The sequence below is a fragment of the Rutidosis leptorrhynchoides genome, chromosome 11 (assembly GCF_046630445.1).
Source record: "Rutidosis leptorrhynchoides isolate AG116_Rl617_1_P2 chromosome 11, CSIRO_AGI_Rlap_v1, whole genome shotgun sequence".
Taxonomy (NCBI): Eukaryota; Viridiplantae; Streptophyta; class Magnoliopsida; order Asterales; family Asteraceae; genus Rutidosis; species Rutidosis leptorrhynchoides.
The window spans coordinates 139,183,297-139,199,553 of NC_092343.1; the positions used below are offsets into that span (position 1 = coordinate 139,183,297).

General features: G+C 33.4%; 1 long non-coding RNA gene across 2 annotated transcripts; it reads right to left on the reverse strand.

The window, feature by feature from the left end:
* Positions 1-15,175: 15,175 nt before the first annotated feature.
* LOC139876464 (uncharacterized) lies at positions 15,176-16,010 on the reverse strand. Of its 2 annotated transcripts, XR_011768102.1 has the most exons (5): positions 15,953-16,010; positions 15,815-15,885; positions 15,619-15,707; positions 15,464-15,518; positions 15,176-15,343 (listed from the first exon to the last, which is right to left on the reverse strand). It is a non-coding gene; the product is annotated as an uncharacterized lncRNA (long non-coding RNA). The 2 variants fall into 2 exon arrangements; XR_011768101.1 differs by lacking the exon at positions 15,953-16,010 and having other exon boundaries at positions 15,815-15,946.
* Between the last annotated feature and the right edge of the window lie 247 nt (positions 16,011-16,257).

Here is a 16,257-nt window from a genome sequence, read left to right on the forward strand (position 1 = left end):
AAGGCTCGTCTATTTATTCAAAGATTGACTTACGTTCCGGGTATCATCAAATGCAGGTGAAAGAAGATGATATTCCAAAGACTGCTTTTAGAACACGTTACGGTCATTATGAGTTTATGGTCATGCCGTTTGGTTTAACTAATGCACCAGCTGTGTTCATGGACCTTATGAACCGAGTGTGTGGACCATACCTTGACAAGTTTGTCATTGTTTTCATTGATGACATACTTATTTACTTAAAGAATGACCAAGAACACAGTGAACATTTGAGAAAGGTGTTAGAAGTATTGAGGAAGGAAGAATTGTACGCTAAGTTTTCAAAGTGTGCATTTTGGTTTGAATAAGTTCAATTCCTCGGTCACATAGTGAACAAAGAAGGTATTAAGGTGGATCCGGCAAAGATAGAAACTGTTGAAAAGTGGGAAACCCCGAAAACTCCGAAACACATACGCCAGTTTTTAGGACTAGCTGGTTATTACAGAAGGTTCATCCAAGACTTTTCCAGAATAGCAAAACCCTTGACTGCATTAACGTATAAAGGGAAGAAATTTGAATGGAAGGATGAACAAGAGAAAGCGTTCCAGTTATTGAAGAAAAAGCTAACTACGGCACCTATATTGTCATTGCCTGAAGGGAATGATGATTTTGTGATTTATTGTGACGCATCAAAGCAAGGTCTTGGTTGTGTATTAATGCAACGAACGAAGGTGATTGCTTATGCATCTAGACAATTGAAGATTCACGAACAAAATTATACGACGCATGATTTGGAATTAGGCGCAGTTGTTTTTGCATTAAAGACTTGGAGGCACTACTTATATGGGGTCAAAAGTATTATATATACCGACCACAAAAGTCTTCAACACATATTTAATCAGAAACAACTGAATATGAGGCAGCGTAGGTGGATTGAATTGTTGAATGATTACGACTGTGAGATTCGTTACCACCCGGGGAAGGCAAATGTGGTAGCCGACGCCTTGAGCAGGAAGGACAGAGAACCCATTCGAGTAAAATCTATGAATATAATGATTCACAATAACCTTACTACTCAAATAAAGGAGGCGCATCTAGGAGTTTTAAAAGAGGGAAATTTAAAGGATGAAATACCCAAAGGATCGGAGAAGCATCTTAATATTCGGGAAGACGGAACCCGGTATAGGGCTGAAAGGATTTGGGTACCAAAATTTGGAGATATGAGAGAAATGGTACTTAGAGAAGCTCATAAAACCAGATACTCAATACATCCTGGAACGTGGAAGATGTACAAGGATCTCAAGAAACATTTTTAGTGGCCGGGTATGAAAGCCGATGTTGCTAAATACGTAGGAGAATGTTAGACGTGTTCTAAGGTTAAAACTGAGTATCAGAAACCATCAGGTCTACTTCAACAACCCGAAATCCCGGAATGGAAATGGAAAAACATTACCATGGATTTCATCACTAAATTGCCAAGGACTGCAAGTGGTTTTGATACTATTTGTGTAATAGTTGATCGTCTCACCAAAACAGCACACTTCCTGCCAATAAGAGAAGATGACAAGATGGAGGAGTTAGCACGACTGTATTTGAAGGAAGTCGTCTCCAGACATGGAATACCAATCTCTATTATCTCTGATAGGGATGGCAGATTTATTTCAAGATTCTGGCAGACATTACAGCAAGCATTAGGAACTCGTCTAGACATGAGTACTGCCTATCATCCACAAACTGATGGACAGAGCGAAAGGACAATACAAACGCTTGAAGACGTGCTACGAGCATGTGTTATTGATTTCGGAAACAGTTGGGATCGACATCTACCATTAGCAGAATTTTCCTACAACAACAGCTACCATTCAAGCATTGAGATGGCGCCATTTGAAGCACTTTATGGTAGAAAGTGCAGGTCTCCGATTTGTTGGAGTGAAGTGGGGGATAGACAGATTACGGGTCCGGAGATAATACAAGAAACTACCGAGAAAATTATCCAAATTCAACAAAGATTGAAAACCACCCAGAGTCGACAAAAGAGCTACGCGGACAGTAAAAGAAAAGATATAGAGTTTGAAATTGGAGAAATGGTCATGCTTAAGGTTTCACCTTGGAAAGGTGTTGTTCGATTTGGTAAACGGGGGAAACTAAATCCAAGGTACATTGGACCATTCAAGATTATAGATCGTGTCGGACCAGTAGCTTACCAACTGGAGCTACCTCAACAACTCACGGCTGTACATAACACTTTCCACGTCTCAAATTTGAAGAAATGTTTTACTAAAGAAGATCTCACTATTCCGTTGGACGAAATCCAAATCAATGAAAAACTTCAATTCATTGAAGAACCCGTCGAAATAATGGATCGTGAGGTTAAGAGACTTAAACAAAACAAGATACCGATTGTTAAGTTTGATGGAATGCTCGTAGAGGACCCGAGTTCACCTGGGAGCGTGAAGATCAGATGAAGAAGAAATACTCGCCTTTATTTCCAGAAGATACGTCAACACCTCCAACTGCTTAAAATTTCGGGACGAAATTTATTTAACGGGTAGGTACTGTAGTGACCCGAACTTTTCCATGTTTATATATATATTAAATGAAATTGTTATTTACATGATTAAGTGTTTCCAACATGTTAAGCAATCAAACTTGTTAATACTTGATTAATTGAAATAGGTTTCATATAGACAATTGACCACCCAAGTTGACCGGTGATTCACGAACGTTAAAACTTGTAAAAACTATACGATGACATATATATGGTTATATATATAGTTAATATGATTTTATTATAAGTATGTATCTCATTAGGTATTTTAACAATGAGTTATATACATAAAAATGAGACTATTAATTTAAGAAACTCGAAAACGATATATATAACGATTATCGTTATAACAACGTCATACTAGGTACATATGAATCATATTAAGATATTGATACACTTGGTTAATTATGTTAAATGATAATTAAATATATTATTAAGTGTATTAACAATGAAATACATATGTAAAAATAAGACTACTAAATTAATGATTTCGAAACGAGACATATATGTAACGATTATCGTTGTAACGGCATTTAACTGTATATATATCATACTAAGATATATTATATATCATAATATCATGATAATATAACAATTTAACATCTCATTTGTTATAATAAACAATGGGTTAACAACATTCAACAAGATCGTTAACCTAAAGGTTTCAAAACAACATTTACATGTAACGACTAACGATGACTTAACGACTCAGTTAAAATGTATATACATGTAGTGTTTTAATATGTATTCATACACTTTTGAAAGACTTCAAGACACTTATCAAAATACTTATACTTAAAAAAATGCTTACAATTACATCCCCGTTCAGTTTCATCAACAATTCTACTCGTATGCACCCGTATTCGTACTCGTACAATACACAGCTTTTAGATGTATGTACTATTGGTATATACACTCCAATGATCAGCTCTTAGAAGCCCATGTGAGTCACCTAACACATGTGGGAACCATCATTTGGCAACTAGCATGAAATATCTCATAAAATTACAAAAATATGAGTAATCATTCATGACTTATTTACATGAAAACAAAATTACATATCCTTTAATCCATACACCAACGACCAAAACACCTACAAACACTTTCATTCTTCAATTTTCTTCATCTAATTAATCTCTCTCAAGTTCTATCTTCAAGTTCTAAGTGTTCTTCATAAATTCCAAAAGTTCTAGTTTCATAAAATCAAGAATACTTCCAAGATTGCAAGTTTACTTCCAAGTTTTCTAAATCCATTCCAAGTAATCATCCAAGATCAAGAAACCTTTGTTACTTACAGTAGGTGATCTTTCTAATACAAGGTAATAATCATATTCAAACTTTAATTCAATTTCTATAACTATAACAATCTTATTTCGAGTGGAAATCTTACTTGAAATTGTTTTCGTGTCATGATTCTGCTTCAAGGACTTTCAAGCCATCCAAGGATCCTTTGAAGCTAGATCTATTTTTCTTATTTCCAGTAGGTTTATCCAAGGAACTTGAGGTAGTAATGATGTTCATAACATCATTCGATTCATACATATAAAGCTATCTTATTCGAAGGTTTAAACTTGTAATCACTAGAACATAGTTTAGTTAATTCTAAACTTGTTCGCAAATAAAAGTTAATCCTTCTAACTTGACTTTTAAAATTAACTAAACACATGTTCTATATCTATATTATATGCTAAATTAATGATTTAAAACCTGAAAACACGAAAAACACCGTAAAACCGGATTTACGCCGTCGTAGTAACACCGCGGGCTGTTTTGGGTTAGTTAATTAAAAACTATGATAAACTTTGATTTAAAAGTTGTTATTCTGGGAAAATGATTTTTATTATGAACATGAAACTATATCCAAAAATTATGGTTAAACTCAAAGTGGAAGTATGTTTTCTAAAATGGTCATCTAGACGTCGTTCTTTCGACTAAAATGACTACCTTTACAAAAATGACTTGTAACTTATTTTTCTGACTATAAACCTATACTTTTTATGTTTAGATTCATATAATAGAGTTCAATATGAAACCATATCAATTTGATTCACTCAAAACGGATTTAAAATGAAGAAGTTATGGGTAAAACAAGATTGGATAATTTTTCTCATTTTAGCTACGTGAAAATTGGTAACAAATCTATTCCAACCATAACTTAATCAACTTGTATTGTATATTATGTAATCTTGAGATACCATAGACACGTATAGAATATTTCGACCTATCATGTCGACACATCTATATATATTTCGGAACAACCCTAGACACTCTATATGTGAATGTTGGAGTTAGCTATACAGGGTTGAGGTTGATTCTAAAATATATATAGTTTGAGTTATGATCAATACTGAGATATGTATACACTGGGTCGTGGATTGATTCAAGATAATATTTATCGATTTATTTCTGTACATCTAACTGTGGACAACTAGTTGTAGGTTACTAACGAGGACAGCTGACTTAATAAACTTAAAACATCAAAATGTATTAAAAGTGTTGTAAATATATTTTGAACATACTTTGATATATATGTACATATTTGTTATAGGTTCGTGAATTGACCAGTGGCCAAGTCTTACTTCCCGACGAAGTAAAAAATCTGTGAAAGTGAGTTATAGTCCCACTTTTAAAATCTAATATTTTTGGGATGAGAATACATGCAGGTTTTATAAATGATTTACAAAATAGACACAAGTACGTGAAACTACATTCTATGGTTGAATTATCGAAATCGAATATGCCCCTTTTTATTAAGTCTGGTATTCTAAGAATTAGGGAACAGACACCCTAATTGACGCGAATCCTAAAGATAGATCTATTGGGCCTAACAAACCCCATCCAAAGTACCGGATGCTTTAGTACTTCGAAATTTATATCATATCCGAAGGGTGTCCCGGAATGATGGGGATATTCTTATATATATGCATCTTGTTAATGTCGGTTACCAGGTGTTCACCATATGAATGATTTTTATCTCTATGTATGGGATGTGTATTGAAATATGAAATCTTGTGGTCTATTGTTACGATTTGATATATATAGGTTAAACCTATAACTCACCAACATTTTTGTTGACGTTTAAAGCATGTTTATTCTCAGGTGAATACTAAGAGCTTCCGCTATTGAATACTAAAATAAGGACAAGATTTGGAGCCCATGTTTGTATGATATTGTGTAAAAACTGCATTCAAGAAACTGATTTCGATGTAACATATTTGTATTGTAAACCATTATGTAATGGTCGTGTGTAAACAGGATATTTTAGATTATCATTATTTGATAATCTACGTAAAGCTTTTTAAACCTTAATTTATGAAATAAAGGTTATGGTTTGTTTTAAAAATGAATGCAGTCTTTGAAAAACGTCTCATATAGAGGTCAAAACCTCGCAACGAAATCAATTAATATGGAACGTTTTTAATCAATAAGAACGGGACATTTCATCAAGCATACATACATGCATACGCTAGTGATATCACCTTTGGATTCAAACATATTGTTTACATACTTACGCTATTTATAGCAACCGTGACTTTCAACTTATATTATGTCGTAAGTTTATTTCATTTATACATTATACTTTTGTAAACTTAAACTTGTTGTCGATCCATTTGGTAAACTAAACTTTGTAAGTCTTGTACTTTTCAAATGAATGCGACATAATTTTGGTCAAACGAGTCTCATATAGGGACTACGACCACGTAACGGGACCTAAGTTAGCGGCGCCATCAATGACGATTTTGTCGGGTGGCTACATTTGGTATTAGAGCGTTGGTTGTAGGGAACTAGGATATGCATTAGTGTGTCTGACAAAGTCGTTAGGATGCATTAGTGAATCTAGGCTACAACCGGATAGTTAGGCATTGCATTCTGACATACATTTGCTATAGATAGCACTTACTTGACTACTTGTGCATATATACTTGAATTATTCTTAGGCAAACGTCTTAATGGTACCAAGTTTTCATCATACGAACTCGTATTCTGTAACTTTCTGGTAACACACGTAAATTCAAGATTCATACTCGTAAGGATGACGACGACTTCATTACTCACACTTGTTCGGAAACTCTGTCTCCCAGATTGTTATTCGCCACCGTCTCAACTTACTATCGGTGTCACACCGGTATATCTTACTATCTACCACTTTTTATTACTACCATCACTACTCTAGGTGAGTATCGTCATCACTACTTATCACTACGGTTGCGTACTACTCGTTATCATATTTTGTTACTCTTTTCGTGCCTAAAGAAATTATTGTTTTACTTGAACCGCATTGACGTGAACAATCGTTTATACACTTCCCTCGGGAAACGCATCTTCAGAGTTGCACAAATTCTTTCGATTCAATACGAGTCACGTTAAAGACGTCGTTACACTTTGTTCATTTTAAAACTTCACGATCACACGAACTTGATTCTATGGAGTGATGTGGGAATGGAGGTATGAGTTAGCGTAATATAACGACACTCGATCAATGTGGTTATATTATGGTAAGTCATACTAAAGTTCTAATGACACGTGATGGTGATTGGACTCGATCAACCTAATCACCACCATGTGCCATGTACATGACTTTATTTTTCTTGTTTGAACATCCGAAAACTCCGAGAATACTGATAACAACCATACCAGGGACACACCTTCGATTATTGTTGAATCATATCTATGCTTCCGAATGAATGATAAATTCCTTCGACTTCAAACATATGTTACACGTGTATACTATCTCGTTTTCGCACAGTTTTATCGACGAACTACAAATATGCTTGATATTCTCACATCGAGGCGGAAATTACTCTCGCATTACGCTCGTACTTCAGTATAAGGAAAACTTCTATCTAAATTCTCAATGGAGAGAGAGACTCTTCACATTATACTAGTATTCGCCTCGAGGGTGAATAGTCCTAACGAACGTTTTCAGAACCCGATAGGAAACTTGCTCTAACAAACGTTATTAAAAAAACCGATAAATCTTTCGCGGCGCGAAATTCTTGAGAAACAGAAACTTGTTTCAACAAATGTTTTCAGGTCCTAACAAACTTGTTCAAATGTATCTTAAAAGAACTATACCTTGTTTCGGATCGAGATCCTCGTTTCACTTCTAAATTTCGGGGTGCCTTACAAAAAGCCTCAGGACCACATTTAGACATGAGTACAACACATCAACCACAACTCGAAGGACCAAACAAACATATGATTTAAACCTCAGAAACCATAATACGAGTTTGTGTTATCGATTTCAAATTTACTTGGGAACAGCCTTTGCATTTAACTGAATTCTCTTACAACGATAGTTATCATTCAAGTCTTAACGTCACACCTTTTGAAATCTTATATGACCGAAAACGTCATTATCCTTTTGTAGAACCAAGTAAATGATAATCAAACCACCGAACCCGAACTCATTCGTGAAATAACCGTTAAGATTGTTCAAATCCCAAAAGACTCAAAACGACCGTAGTCACCAAAAGAGCTACACCGATGTTAGACGTAAACATTTCAAATTTCAAGTGTGTAACCACGTAACGTTAAAAGTCACACCTTGAGAAGGTGCAGTCCGTTTTGGGAAACGTAGAAAGCTAAATCTGCGATACACGACACCTTTTAAAATCCTGGGGCGTTTTGGACCCGTTACTAGCCGTTTAGATTTTCCAACTCATTCGAGTCTCCGTTCATCCTACATTCCATATATCAAACTTGAAGAGGTGTCTTGCGAAACAAGAACTTGTTATCCTCTTCGATGAACTTCCTACCGATGACAAACTTTACTTCCTAGGAGGACCGGTTGAAATTATGAATCATGAAACCAAACTTTAAAACAAAGTAAAAATCCCGATTGTCAAGTTCGTTGAAATGCCCAAGAAAGTACCTTCACTTATTCGTAGAATTTGCAACGCAAGGTTTCGAAGAAGAAGCAACAACTGCTACTTCCAACTAAATTTCAGGACAAAATTTCTTTTAAGGTGTGGGTAATGTAACATCCCGCGTTTTTCCGTTAAATTTATTTTTAACACCGTTTTTTTTAAATAATACCCTTCGTTATTTAAAATCATATTTTTCGTTGACTAACGTTCTTAATATTCCTGTTATTTAATAATAACATCACTAGTTTACTCGAGCGTTTTTAAAATACTCGTTTGGTTAATTCCCGCACCTGCTTTAAACTTGAGGGACCGAAGTTGCCAAGTGGGCAAACTAGTTGACTAGGTCAACTAGTCAACCCACTTTCCACCACCCATTCATTTGATACTTCCACCTCCTCATCCCTTATCCTCTCAAACTCAAGAACACCATTTTCATCTTCTCCATTAATTCATCATCCAAATCCGAATCAAGAGGCAAACATCAACACAAATTACATATTCGTGATCCTCTCTTCATCCTCTACATTTTGGTACCAATTTCATCACATTTGGGTAACATATCTAAAATACTAGATTTCTCTAAATTCGTTTTATATACTTGAAATGGTGTTAATTAGTGTCTATGGCTCAAGTATAACATGAATACATGTTTTGTTTGCTCGAATTGTTGTTTTGAGTAACTAGTTTGAACATTTGAAATGGGTGTGCTTAATCTTTGATTTTGGGTGATTAAATGTTGTTAAATTGTTAAAGTTCATGTTTTAATTGTGTTACTAGTATCACTAGCTTCGTTTTGATGTATAGGTTGATTAAGAAAACTTTAAACACACGAATATTGATTTTGTGAGTTTTGGTTAGGGTTTGATAGCTCTTAAAATGGAATTTTGATGATTTGAATGCCATGAAACATTGTTAGTAAGTGTTTAGTTGTATTGTATGTTTCATTACCTTCAAAATGGCGTATCGTATGTGTAAATTGGATTCCCGAGTCAAGAAATGCGTTTTATGAACTTGAAACTTCGACTTTGAACATTTAACGATCATTTATTGAGGTTTTCATTGTTGTTAATGATGGAATTGATTGACGAAATGTGTTTAGTTGTATTCCTCTTTAAATTACCTTTCCAACGATATAAGATACGTGTTTTGAATGTTTACGGTTCATAAGTTATAATCGTTTGAAGTTGAAATCGTCTAAGTGTTAAACTGCCCAGAAATTGCTGAAACAGATGCAGATGCGGCGCATCTGTCTTGGATGCGGCGCATCTGAGGCAGACTGCCCAAAAACGTCATTTTTCGTTTAATTCTAGCTATGCTATGCACCCCCGATTGATATGAAACTTGGCCAACATGCTTATACATGACTTCTAAGCTTAGAAAAATAGTTCGGGACCTGAACCGAACGTGTTGACTTTTTCGTTGACTTTGACTAAGTTTGACTTTTAGTCAAACTAAACCAAACATTTATGCAATCGTTCTAACATGCTTTTATACTTAATTCTTGCATGAAACTTGACAACGTGATTCACATGCTATACTAATCGAGTCGTAACGAGCCATATGACTAATTGAACACATTTCACCCGACCTTGTGTCGTAACCGGTTAATTGATACAACTTACTTGTTTAGGTCAAGGCTAAGCAACTTGCATGCACACGTTTACTTTGTGAAGTACATTTATACTCGTGCACTCGAGGTGAGATCATAGTCCTACCTTTTCAACAACTTTTTTACTTTTAAATTGTGGGCTGAGAAACATATACTTTGTTACATTTTGTACTACTTACTTTTATACTTTGAACACAAGTACGATGAACCAAACATTCCACAACGAGTTAGAACAAAAATCCTCAATTCGATTATCATTAGTTACACTTGCAGGGTGTAAGCGACAACTTATATTGTGTGGCCATACGGGTTTGACAAACCCTCATTTCGGACGGTTCGCTACCGTCAACGGATGAAATATATTTTTGAGAAACAGTGTTTGTTCTAACACTATTGTGATGGGGTTCTATGGAAGGATACGTTAAGTCTTGATAATTGGGTGCTCGCGAACAATACTTTTGGAATGAAAATGATTTTGATAATCAACGTTATGGGAATACTAAATCTTGTGGTTCAAAAACAACGTTTATTACAAACACCTATGATTTCACCAACATTTTTCACAACAGTTTTCTATATGTTTCTCAGGTTCATACATGGCTATTTGATACATGATTCAGCGTACACTCATACTTGCTTGGGGTCAAGCATACATGCATACACTCTGATTTCTTGCTTGGAGTCAAGCATACATACATGCATACGCTAGGGATAGCACCTTTGAATTCAAACTTATTGTTTACATACTTACGCTATTTATAGCAACCGTGACTTTCAACTTATATTATGTAGCAAGTTTATTTCATTTATACATTATACTTTTGTAAACTTAAACTTGTTGTCGATCCATTTGGTAAACTAAACTTTGTAAGTCTTGTACTTTTCAAATGAATGCGACATAATTTTGGTCAAACGAGTCTCATATAGGAACTACGACCACGTAACAGGACCTAAGTTAGCGGCGCCGTCAATGATGATTTTGTCGGGTCGGTACAGTTTCCTCCTGGGCAGCAGTTGGGGCAGATTATGCAACTGCGGGAGATGAACGCATGGGTGGTTCAGTCCCCCTGTGTGATCCCGAACTGCTGTTAAAAAAAATTGGCGTAGGTATTCATGTTCGAGTCCATGTTCGGTATAGTTTTTATATAGTACTAGGTTTTAGAGATCGTGCGTTTCCCGGGTGCGTAAATAATCATGCAAAATCAATTGAGTTTATCAAACAATTACGGAGTATTTTTTTAGAGATAATATTTTTAATAAAATGATAATAATTGATCAAATTACTAAATTGTTAACACTTTATGAAATAGTTAGTGTATGGAGCCTGTGCATTACACGGTAGTTAAAAGAAAGTTAAAAAACACTTTGCAATTTTGCTGTAATAAGTTTTAGAGCCCGTTCGTTACACGGTGGATAGAATAATGGTGCAAAATTAATTGATTTTTTAAAGAATTATTCTTTTGAGTTTAAGAGTCCGTGGTATTAAGAAATTCTAAAAGTTCATTTTTATTAATAATATTAATTAGTAAATAACTAACTTAGTTATTTCATTAATTTAGTTATAATTTTATTATTAACTACTCCTTATTAACTAAATTAATAATTAATAATTAGTAGGATAATAAAAAATATATTTATGTAACTCGCCATTGATTTTGAATTTTTATGAACGGAGCTTATCTATTTATATCGTATCTCAATGTATCAATATATGTACGGAGCAATCTATCTATACATATATATAAACCTTAAATTTTTTGTTGATTGTGGTTGAAAGTTATTTATGAATATATATACACACACATATATATATATATATATATATATATATATATATATATATATATATATATATATATATATATATATATACATATATATATATATATACATATATATATATATATATACATATATATATATATATAGTGGACCAATCCATGGATAAGCACTAAATGGGGTACAAACTGGATAAGTAAAATTTCAAAATTTAAAAAAAAAAAATGATCCTTTAATATGCAAATAGAAGTAAACGAAAAAAATTTAAAAAGTTTTTTAACAAAATCGTTCGAAAATCGATGATGAATGGTAAACATCGATGATGAATGGTAAAAATTGATGATGAATGGTAAAATTAACCATTCATCTGGTTAATTTATTATTCTTTTTGTTCGCGATGAATGATAAAATTAATCAATGCTAAAAAAAAGCAGATGAATGGTTAATTTAACCATTCATCTGTTTATGATGAATGATAAAAAAACAGATGAATGGTTAATTTAACCATTCATCTAGTTTTTTTTAGCATTGATTAATTTTATCATTCATCGTAAACAAGATGAATGATAAATTAACCCAATGAATGGTTAATTTTACCATTCATCATCGATTTATGAATGTAGAAAAAAATTCAAAAAAAAAAAAATTTATTTTGCTTATCCCGTTTGTACTCCTATTAAGCTTATTCATGGATCGTGCCCATATATATATATATATATATATATATATATATATATATATATATATATATATATATATATATATATATATATATATATATATATATATATATATATATATATTGGATCAATCCATGGATAAGCACTAAATAGGGTACAAATCGGATAAGTAAATATGTGCCTCACATTAAGAAAAAATATAATTTTATATCAAAAATGCGGAGGGGCAAAACAGTAATTTTGTAAATCTAACTAGTCCGGACCGGCCCGCGCGTTGCAGCAGGGGCTTTCGACCTGCGTATTCATAACGTAGCGTTGTGTATTTACAGAGGGGAACACGACCCATGTGTTAAGCGTCGTTTTAGATGTCGCTGTGTTAAGCGTTTTTTAAAAAGTATCCGTTTCGAACGTAGTTAGTTTCTTTTTGTTCATAAATTTTTTCAAGTGTAACAGTGCTGTTGGAAAAATTTAACTCGCGGCGTACAGAAAGATACGGGCTGTCGTTGTGTTTAGCGTTTTTTAAAAAGTGCCGGTTTCGAACGTAGTTAGTTTCATTTTGTTCATAAAAATGTTTTTAGTTCAACGGTGTTGTCGGGAAAACTTAACTCGCGACGAGGAGGAAGCTACGGGATGTCGAAGTGTTTGGGTGGAGTTTTTATTTTAAACTAGTTTATATCCCGCGACTTCGCGGGATTATGCATCAAAATTTTTGTAACTTCTTTTATGAACATGGCGAACACAAAAATTGATAAGTCTTCTGCAAACGATGTGCAGTCAAACAATAACACTACAACAGTTTCCATCAAATCTTGTTTGTTATCTTTCAGTATTGTAGCCGAAAATAAACTTTTGAATCTCATTATCACTAAACCTAAATGATAAATCAAAGTTCCAGCTATTAATAAACTTTAAGCATTACTTAAATAAATCGTTTTACCTTGTGTTTTTTTTCACGCTCATATCAGCCGAAACATCATAAATAAGAAATAATAAGTGACAAACATCATAAAATCGAAACACTAAAGAAAAACCAATGGACCCGAAACACTTACAACATGTTATCAATATCAGACTCCTTGTGATTAAATGACATAGTTATCTGCAGACGAATATGAGTATTTCAGCGTTTTCATTATGATTGTTATTGTATTATTGTATTGTTAATTTGTTATTGTTATTGCAAGTTTTTACCAAGTAACTCAACAACTCGATGTTTCAACTAACGCTTTAATTAAAATAACACATCAAACTTGAATTGCATTATTGATAGTGTGGATGAGAGCGAATCATTAGACTCTGTCCTATTTCTTACTTAAATGACATCCAGTCGAACTATACAACCTTAAATAGGTCTATCCATGTTATGTTTTTACAACTTAGTGGTCAGAAGTTGCTTCAAGTATATTTGTACTGCATAAAACTACTTAAATAGATGGTATCTCAAAGTTGTTTGAAAACAAAACTAAAATGTATAGGACAACCAAGTAGTGATTTCTTAAATAGATGGTATCTCAACATATGTATGAGGTACTTATTCAGTAAACATAATTTGTAGACCAAAAAGTTACTCCAACCTAGTCGAAAGATTAGCTTAGTACAGAGTAACACAAACCTAATTATTTTAACATAATTGGGTTTTTCTGACCCCCTTTGACTTGTTAACCAGCATGTCTGACCCATCCATTTTGCTACCACCACTAATCATAAATATGAAATAAATGGCACACAAATTTGTTATATAGTCCTTGTTATCATATAATTCATAACTCTCACATTATGTGTGCACATCAGATATCAAGAAACTTGTAAAAAAATTAGATTATTTAAATTCAGACATCATGAAAGCAAGTAGTATACCTAAAGTAAGAACCTAAATTCAGACAAAAAAAAATAAAATAAGTTACACGTATTAGAACCAAATAATCATTCCATTAACTTGTAGTGTGTCACTTATAAACCAAATGGAGACATACTGATTAACTCTTGACCGATTCATTCCCATATATGCCGAACATTTATATTCAATATCCATCTTAGAAGATAATGCACCCAAGGAATCTGCACAAAAAGATTAAAGCAGATCTAGCCTAGATATATAAGGTCAATTTATAATTATGTAGTCTGAATGATAATAAAGCATTACAAATTCATGAAACACAAAAGTTAATATCATTAGGAATGATGGGCTGAAAAAGTATACATTCAAAAATAAAATAATTATACGTACTTTTCTATAAAATGAAACAAAAATCAATGAAACACACAACCTTCGCTACCCACCAACTGATTTTCGCACAGTGCTTGCAACACTAAACTTGTAGTAGTAGCCTTCTGATCATCAAACATAAAAAAAGTTAGATAAGCATGTAACAACTTAACATACCAAACTCACAAAATAGCAACGATGTACCTTATTAGCATCTTCCTTGCCAGAGATTTCTTTTAATGTCAATTATTTAACTTGCTTCCTTTATTCCTTAACTGCCTCATCCTTATTTCATTTAAACTCATCTGCTTCTTCTCCTTCTCATCTTTCTCTTTCTTACTTTTCATTTCCTCATCAACAAAATCAATCTGCAGTTTTCTTCCTTAATCTCAGTGTTCTCTTTATCATCTGAAACACTACTTAAGTTCTTGAATAGTTTACGTTTCTTGAATGGCGTCACATGGGTTTAGTGACCAACATTTAAGATTAAGGAGTTTTGTACCGGGAGACAGGGGGCTGAAAAATCTATGAATTGATTCTTCTCTGCGATAGATGAATCTTCAAAACCTTGTATTGCTTACACTAAAATCTGCATACACCTTCTCAATGATATCGTTTTCAGGGACTTCCTTGATCATTGTGGGGAGGTTATCCATTACAAAGGTTTCATCAACTCTGCAATATAATGATTTTAATATTGTGTTAACCGAAGCACTGGTGATATCATATTTATAACGACATTAATCTCATACTTAGGCTTAATATTGACAAATCAATTAATTATATATCAAATACCCATGATTTCGGTCAGTTCCATACTTCCATATCCATTGCAGTGATATCAGCAGCACTAATGAAGGGAATTGCAACTACATCAACTGGATTACAAAACAACTAAATTTGGATAACCTAATCATATATCTTGACTTACCTACTGCACCATCGATTACCTACTGCACCATCGATAGATTGTTTTGGATTATCAGAATGAAGCTTAGGCATTTTATCGAACATGTGATGTACATTAAATTGAGCAAACCTAATACAAAAATGATCTTTGTATAAAAAAGAGAATTAAAAACAAAATGGATCTCAATCAATAGTATCAAAAAATAAATAGAATTAAAAACGTAAATCGGATATCACCTGCTTGCAATACCAATCAGGCATCTTAATTGCTTGAATTCAAATCGCAGATAAAATTACCGAAACGGCATCTGTAACGATAATCAAATCAAATAAGAACAATTGTGATATTACATGAAATCCAAAAATTGATATTACATATTTCAAACCCTAATCGTCGATTAAAATTTTAAAACCCCGGATTCGTAGTAAATTTATTGATTGGTGGTAGAAATCCGATTCAGATTTCGTCATAAATTGCAAATACAAGGCTTATAAATCAGATTTTCGAATCAATGAATCGTAAATATAAAGGGTATAAACCCGATGACGAATCAAAAGTATTAAAGAATAGTTTGATAAAACGAAACAATTGAAGATATCGTTCATAGGTCTTCATAAACCTACGAAACCTAATTCTACAAAGAGAGAGAGAGAGAGAAGTGTTTATTTGGTTCCTGTGA